The sequence below is a fragment of the Bison bison genome, unplaced genomic scaffold (assembly GCF_000754665.1).
Source record: "Bison bison bison isolate TAMUID 2011002044 unplaced genomic scaffold, Bison_UMD1.0 scf7180017864043, whole genome shotgun sequence".
Taxonomy (NCBI): Eukaryota; Metazoa; Chordata; class Mammalia; order Artiodactyla; family Bovidae; genus Bison; species Bison bison.
The window spans coordinates 10,207,261-10,214,775 of record NW_011494615.1 but is presented as its reverse complement, the minus strand read 5'-3'; positions in this window follow the sequence as shown (position 1 = coordinate 10,214,775).

Below are 7,515 nucleotides of genomic sequence, written 5' to 3'. Positions count from 1 at the left end.
CTAATATAGAAGGGTGCAAGCCACATCTGGGCTTTATTTTAAATTACTTCAAAGTTTATTTTAAATTATCTTTTTAGTTTTTGTTTTCTCTAACATATAAGGGTGTAAGTCACATCTAAGGGGTTCCAACCCTTTCAGATTGCAGGGCTGGGACCAGGCCTTGATCATCTCTAAAAATCACAAGATTCCTTTGAAATGAGTTACTTGTTTGCTTCACACCTCAGTATGGCATTAGCTATTTTAGTTATAAATTTGCATCTGTTAGGCTCTTTGGTGAATATATATGGGAAAGGGGATGTATGCTAACATCATCCTGCATATGTTCACTGTTCAGCAAGCTATGTGGGAATGTGCTGAATGCAAATTCATTTCAACCTGCTAAAACCACTGAAATGCTGCTGTTTCCTCCTTTTGCTTTCATTGCTTAGTCTTTTCAACTGTTCATACGCATTTGCATAAAGATCTTCCCACATACACCATCTTCCTTCCCAGGGCAGTGACTCAGACGTTGACACTAAACCAAGAATGGTAATTTGGTTCCCCTCATACTGTTGATCACATGAACTGGCTTAGACTTGAACACAAAAATATTCACTGTAAGTATGGCTTCACCTTTTACTCTAGACACTATAGTTTCATGGGCAGAGAATATCAGGTACTTAATCTTAAAAAATAAAATACTAAGGCCCTAAAAGGAGCTTCTACTTGGTTAGTGTTTTTCCCTGAAGGAAATCAGCCAATTTATTCACCAATTCTAAGATCATCACTACCTTGGGAGCTGAAGGAGAAAAAAGAAAGAAATGTATATGTTATTTACATATAGTTTAATATTTAGTAACGTATATTATTATATATAGCAATTCTTATAATTTAGTGATTTATATTATATATATTAACATACATGTATATATACATATTAATGTAACATTCTATCTTGAGATGGCTTACAATCTATTAAACAGTTGAAATTTAAAAAGTATAAGACTATTTCAAATGCAAATATATCTTCCTTGTGTTTTTATTTAAGATAGCCCATGATAATATTAACACACCCTTACACAGCTTTGGACACTAAATAAATATAAAGCAGGTGGTACTTCAGATTATTGTTACATGTCTATTTCATGTAGTTTTTAACCTTGTATTCAGTTCATTTCAGTTCAGTTCAGTCGCTCAGTCGTGTCCGACTCTTTGGGACCCCATGAATCTCAGCACGCCAGGCCTCCCTGTCCATCACCAACTCCCAGAGTTCACTCAGACTCATGTCCATCAAGTTGGTGATGTCATCCAGCCATCTCATCCTCTGTCGTCCCCTTCTCCTCCTGCCCCCAATCCCTCCCAGCATCAGAGTCTTTTCCAATGAGTCAACACTTCGCATGAGGTAGCCAAAGTACTGGAGTTTCAGCTTTAGCATCATTCCTTCCAAAGAAATCCCAGGGCTGATCTCCTTTAGAATGGACTGGTTGGATCTCCTTGCAGTCCAAGGGCCTCTCAAGAGTCTTCTCCAACATCACAGTTCAAAAGCATCAATTCTTCAAAAAAAAAAATAAACAAACAGTGGACTAGGGAATGTTTCTGCTGCTGCTGCTGCTAAGTCGCTTCAGTCATGTCCGACGATGTGCAACCCCATAGACGGCAGCCCTCCAGGCTCGCCCGTCCCTGGGATTCTCCAGGCAAGAACACTGGAGTGGGTTGCTATTTCCTTCTCCAGTGCATGAAAGTGAAAAGTGAAAGTGAAGTCACTCAGTTGTGTCCGACTCCTAGCAACCCCATGGACTGCAGACCACCAGGCCCCTCTGTCCATGGGATTTTCCAGGCAAGAGTACTGGAGTGGGGTGCCATTGCCTTCTCCGAGGGAATGTTTCTACTTACGGGCAAATTGCAAAAAAAATTCTTTCGTTGATAAAAGTGGTATAGAATAACCACAGAATCGAAGGCCATTTTAAAGAGCTTCTGTCTTTATCTTTAGCCAATACTGAATTTTGTTGTTTTTCAAATGATTGTTACACACAAAGCCAAATACTAAGCCAGGCTCCTGGGAGAATTAAAACTGTAAATGGTAGTCCCCACCCTAACGAAATCCCTCATCCAAATGGATGACAGGAAATTTGTAAAATCTAAGTGGACGCCTGGTGGTGAGGAGAGCCAAGTGCTGGCCTTTGCAATCCAGTTTAGACCCCCTGCCGTGGTGGAGTTGCTCTCAAATCCTGTCTCAGCAGCACATGCCATGGGGAAACAGCTGCAAACATCAATCATGGAAATATCCACACACCAACTACATGTCAGCGTTTCAAGACAAATTACATTGAAGCCTCTAGGTTCTACTGTTCTTGGCTTTTGCCCCAAACGCAAGGCTCTCTTCCAATACTGTGTCCTTATTGACCTCTCTGGGAACTTGACGATTCTAATTTTTCTGCTCACACCTCTGCTAGTGTTTCTTCCTCTTACTGATTAGAGCCGTTCTTTATATATTCTGGCCATTAACTGTCATTATTTTTGCAAACATCACCCAGCGTGTCATCTGTCAACTTTGTTTATGGTGTCCGTCATTGAAGACAAGCTTTCAGTTTTGAAAGTCAAATTCACTGATGTTTCCATTTTGGTTTGTGATAGAGGGAGAAGAGCTTCTATATAAAATTCTTTCCCACTACAGTGTCACAAAGACCTTCCTCAGAAGAACCCTTACTATTTACTCATTATTTTTCAAATCAACTGGGCCTCAATTCTTCTGTATATATTCAAAATAAGCTTGTGATTTTCTTCAAAACAATCTTGCTGGAATTTTATTGAATTTATAGACCAACCAGAGTTGTTGTTCACTCACTCAGTTGTGTCTGACTCTTTGTGACCCCATGGCCTGCAGCATGCCAGGCTTCCCTGTCCTTCACTATCTCCTAGAGCTTGCTCAAACTCACGTCCATCCTCTATTGACCCCTTCTCCTCCTGCCCTCAATCTTTCCCGGTATCACCAATTTGAGTAGCACTGACATCTTTAAAGTATTAGCTCATTGCAAATATAAACAATACATAGCTCTCTATTCATTCAAATCCTCATCAGTATCCTACAATAGACCTTACAAATATCCTTTCTACAGTTCTTTGTTGTCTTTGTTAAGTTAGTTCCTAAATAATGTAGCACTCTTGTTAGTTTCAAGAATATCTTATTTTTGTTTATAATTTCTTAATTACTGTGAAAAGAACACCATAAATTTATATTTGTCTCATCTTCAACCGTGCTCTTTTATTAATTCTAATAATGTCTTGATTTTGTATGACTCTTTGTAGATAATTAACACATCTGCAAACAATATTTCTGTCTTTTTGTTTTCTATGCTTATAACTGGACAAAACCTCCAAACATGTTGAAAAGTAGCAGTGATGAAAGTGTTTCTTGTCTTTTTCTGGTCTTAAAGAAAATGCATCTAAATGTTTTCTGTTATGTTTAATGTTTGTCTAAGTTTTGAATATACAGTTTTAATAATTGAAAGATATTTCCCTTTTGATCATCATTTTCTGAGAGTTTCTCCTATAAACAGGTATTGAAGTTTAGGCTGTTTATGCAGCAGATGAGATATTCATATGAGTTTTTTCAATATAAGCCAACTTTTCCAATCACGTTGTGGCCCAGATTTCAGAATGACTTCAGATCTCAGGAGCTGCCTGAGAATTAAGTGAGAGAGTGCTGGATCCCAAAGAACCCGGCTGTGGGGTTGGAGCCTGGTTACCGGGAGTAACCCCGGAAGGAACAACTGGGATCAGCCCCTAAAGACCCAGGAACAAGGACGCCTTGGGTGGTCCAGCATGCAGGGTTGCTGGCCCAGGCTGCCTGCTTCCCCCCAGGGATCTGACATGACCATGAAGCCCACCAGAACTTAGATGCCACTCCAGGAAACAGGCAAGGGGGAGGAAATCAGAACTGACTGCCCGAAAGTTTTCATCCACTGGCCAAATGAAGGAGTTATAGTAGAAATGGTGTTCTCTGTGGAAACCTGAAGTGATGTTTCCTGCACACTGCATTGTGAAATGAACTTTCTACCCGCCATGCACTTTCTATCTCCCAACTGAAAAGAGTATTGTCAAAGATGTGGTATGTGGTCCGCTGGAACTTAACGACCAGGGGTCGTGACCTCTGGCAAATGATTCATCCTCTCACTGCCTCAGTCTCCCCATCTATGGTGGGGGCTTTATTGCAACTTGTTTAATAACGAAATGAAGTATTGCATGTTTCCCAGCACAGAGGGTCTAATTCGTATTCAGCATTTATCTTTGCGTTTCCTAAGTCTAACTCCAGAGATAAAACATGGAGAAAGTGGCTACAGGGATTTAAAAAAACAAAAAAACAAAAAACAAAGAGCTGGGGGAAGGTATCAGCCAGAAGAATACTAATGCTGTTACTGCTCATTATTGGGCTGGATGTGCAGCTCCTGGACAGGGACCTCAATTGGCAAAATTTGCAATTGGGGGCTCACTCCAGTTAGTGAGGCCAGACCTGCTGGTTAGCCGGGACTCCAAGTTCTTATCAGCCGTTTTCATCTCCGCTTGCAGCACCTTGGGCATCAGCTGTGCAAGACGGGGCCCAGAGGACACCCACGATACCTGCTCACCCGGAGGGAAGCAGACAGCCTTCCAGGTCTGCACTGTGAAGACAGGGAGTTCCGTCAGTGCTCTACAATGAACTAGCCCACGTGGACGCGAGAACTGGTTTTGTGTGCTCACTTAGTCCTCCTGAGATCCTGAACAGACAAATGTATGGGTAGCCCTCCTGACTTCGTTTTCTGCTACTTGCCACATGACCTACCCGATTCAGCCATGTGCCTATAGTTAAACAGCACGTGGTTTCCCCCTTTCTTGTGTTCACAACTTCACCCTTAGAGATGTATTCCACTAAGTCCTGAATGATCTTCTAGTGTAGAGTTCCCCCTGGAAATGTGGTGGAGAAACTATTTGCTCTTCCCTGCCTCAAGTTTTAGGAGGATTTGTGAGTGACAGCCTGGAAGATTATTTTGGAATTCCTTGGCACTGGGGCTTTGGGCCATATCTGAGGGTTTTGCCTTTCTCGCTAATAAAAAGAAATGTGAAGTTGAGTCAGCTGTGGTTACATGGAACATATATTGTATGTTTTCTGAAACAGACTCCATTTCAAAGATCTCTTCCCTTTGTTCTCATCAGTAGATTCATTCCTTTTAGACCCAGAGTTCAAAAAAGCATCTCAATTTACTTTCAAGATTACATCTGATCAAAGTTTCTATGATTCTGTTAGAGAACAAAATATAAAACACCTTGGGAGAAGGAAATAGAGTGAACAAGGGAGGAGGCTGGAAGGCGCCACGTTTCAGAAGGGAAGAAGTGGGCTCGGAAAGCGAAGCTGGGAATGGACCGAAGTGACTTCAACTTCTTCACAGATTTGCTCAAACTTTCCTGGCGACCCTGCTGCAGACATGAGCATGTTGACTTCAAGATCAGGGCAACAGGTCCCTTCTGTGTGATGGTTTTCTTGTAAGTTAGAAACTAAACATTTTGGTACATGCTTTAAATACGAATGGGGGTGTGGAGCGCTCTCAGAATCAGAACTGAGCTGCCAGTGACAAAGAACAGACACGATTCATTCACTGGAACGATGTCTACAGACAGCAACGGCGCCTCAGGTGTGGTGCCCATCAGTGGGAGAACAGGGATGAGCGAAGCCCTGTCTCTGTCCTCAAAGACCTCAGAGTCTAGAGGAAGAAGCAGATGCATCAGTAAGTACAACAGAAATATAATCACACATCAGAGGTAGCTCAGAGCAGGTGAGTGACTCCTACGAGGAAATATTAAAGATGTGACTCCTGCAGAAGTGGAGATCTGAGTTGGCTTCAAAGGACAAAGAGCACTTCCTCTGGTGATAGTGGATGGCACTGAGGGAGGCAGAAGGCAGAGGATTCTTTACCCACTGAGCCACCAGGGAAACCCCAGAGTCCATTTAGAAAATAGTGTAAGACTCTGAGATACTCTAAGAGGCTTGATATTTTTAGAGCACCAGGTGTAAGACGGGGCAGTATTCAGGGAGGCCAGAAGAAACATAAGCTCAGGGAGACTGTGAATTCAAGGGCAGGAACCCGTTAGAGCATTTCAGCGAGAGCTACATGCCCATGAGGCGTTGGTGAAGCACCTGAAGCAGCGGAAAACGTGGCTGAGTTTGCCAGCAAGGCTGGAAGCAAATGAGAAGGTGCTGAATGGCAGCTGCCAGGAGGTGCTCCTGAGCACACAGAAACAGTACGGGGGGAAGCCAAGACAGCTTCATCAAGGACGGCAGCACTGGGAAGGAAAACGATGTCTTATCAGGGGGATGGTCATGACTCTCAACAGAATCTGATGCCAGACGTGAGGGGTAAGAGCGACTGCAGTCCTCAGGCCCACTGGATTGAGTGGGCTTTCGTGTCAAGCAAAATGAGAAAGGAGCATGTTGAATGAATCCGAGGGGCCAGAGGTCAATCCAGACCCTAGGAGATGATGGGGAAGGGCTCCAGAGACTGCTGGTGTCCAGCTCTGGAGGGCACCACCCACCATCACTTATGTACCTGACGCCTGTCACACAGGAGTCACCAAGCTAGACTCAGGGCACATGTGGAAATGGCCCCAGCCCCAAATGGAGTGGCCTCTGGGGGATTTACAAAGAAGACAGTGTGGCAGAGGGTGTCAGTGCTGTTAGAGGAAAGGCAAGGGCTGCTGACAACATACGCAGAGGCTTCACAGCAAAGACCTGGCCTGGAGGTGGCGTGGGGCTGTGGGGCATGGGTCAGGCAGCCTGGAAAATATGAAAATGAAGAAGAAAACTAAAGAGTTAGTACAAATCACGGAGTTAGTAAAAAAGAGGAAGCAAAGAACTTGCCAAGCAGTGGAGGCTGCAGGCCCAACGACCACAAGCAAGCGTGAGGGTGGCCTCCTGAGGACAGGGAGAAGCCCCAAGGGCTGGAATTGGCCAGTATTGGAAGAGAAGGGTCAGAGGCGAGGATGTGAAAGCCAGCCCAGGCAAGAGGCAGCAGAAAGTGCTTTGCAGAGCTGAAACTTCACCAACCCTGTATGAGAAAACCACTCAAGGATTTTTAGCAGGGGACTGAGACAGTCATAAGCCTCTTATCCTTATCCATCAGAGGGCAGACAGAATGAAAACCATAGTCACTGATCACATAGACCACAGCCTTGTCTAACTCAATGAAACTATAAGCCATGGAGGGCCACCCAAGACAAATGGGTCATGGTGGAGAGTTCTGACAATATGTGGTCCACTGGAGAAGGGAATGGCAAACGCTTCAGTATTCTTGCCTTGAGAATCCCATGCTGCTGCTGCTGCTGCTGCTGCTAAGTCACTTCAGTCGTGTCCAACTCTGTGCAACCCCATAGATGGCAGCCCACCAGGCTCCCCCATCCCTGGGGTTCTCCAGGCAAGAACACTGGAGTGGGTTGTCATTTCCTTCTCCAATGCATGATAGTGAAAAGTGAAAGTGAAGTCGCTCAGTCGTCTCCGACTCTTAGCGA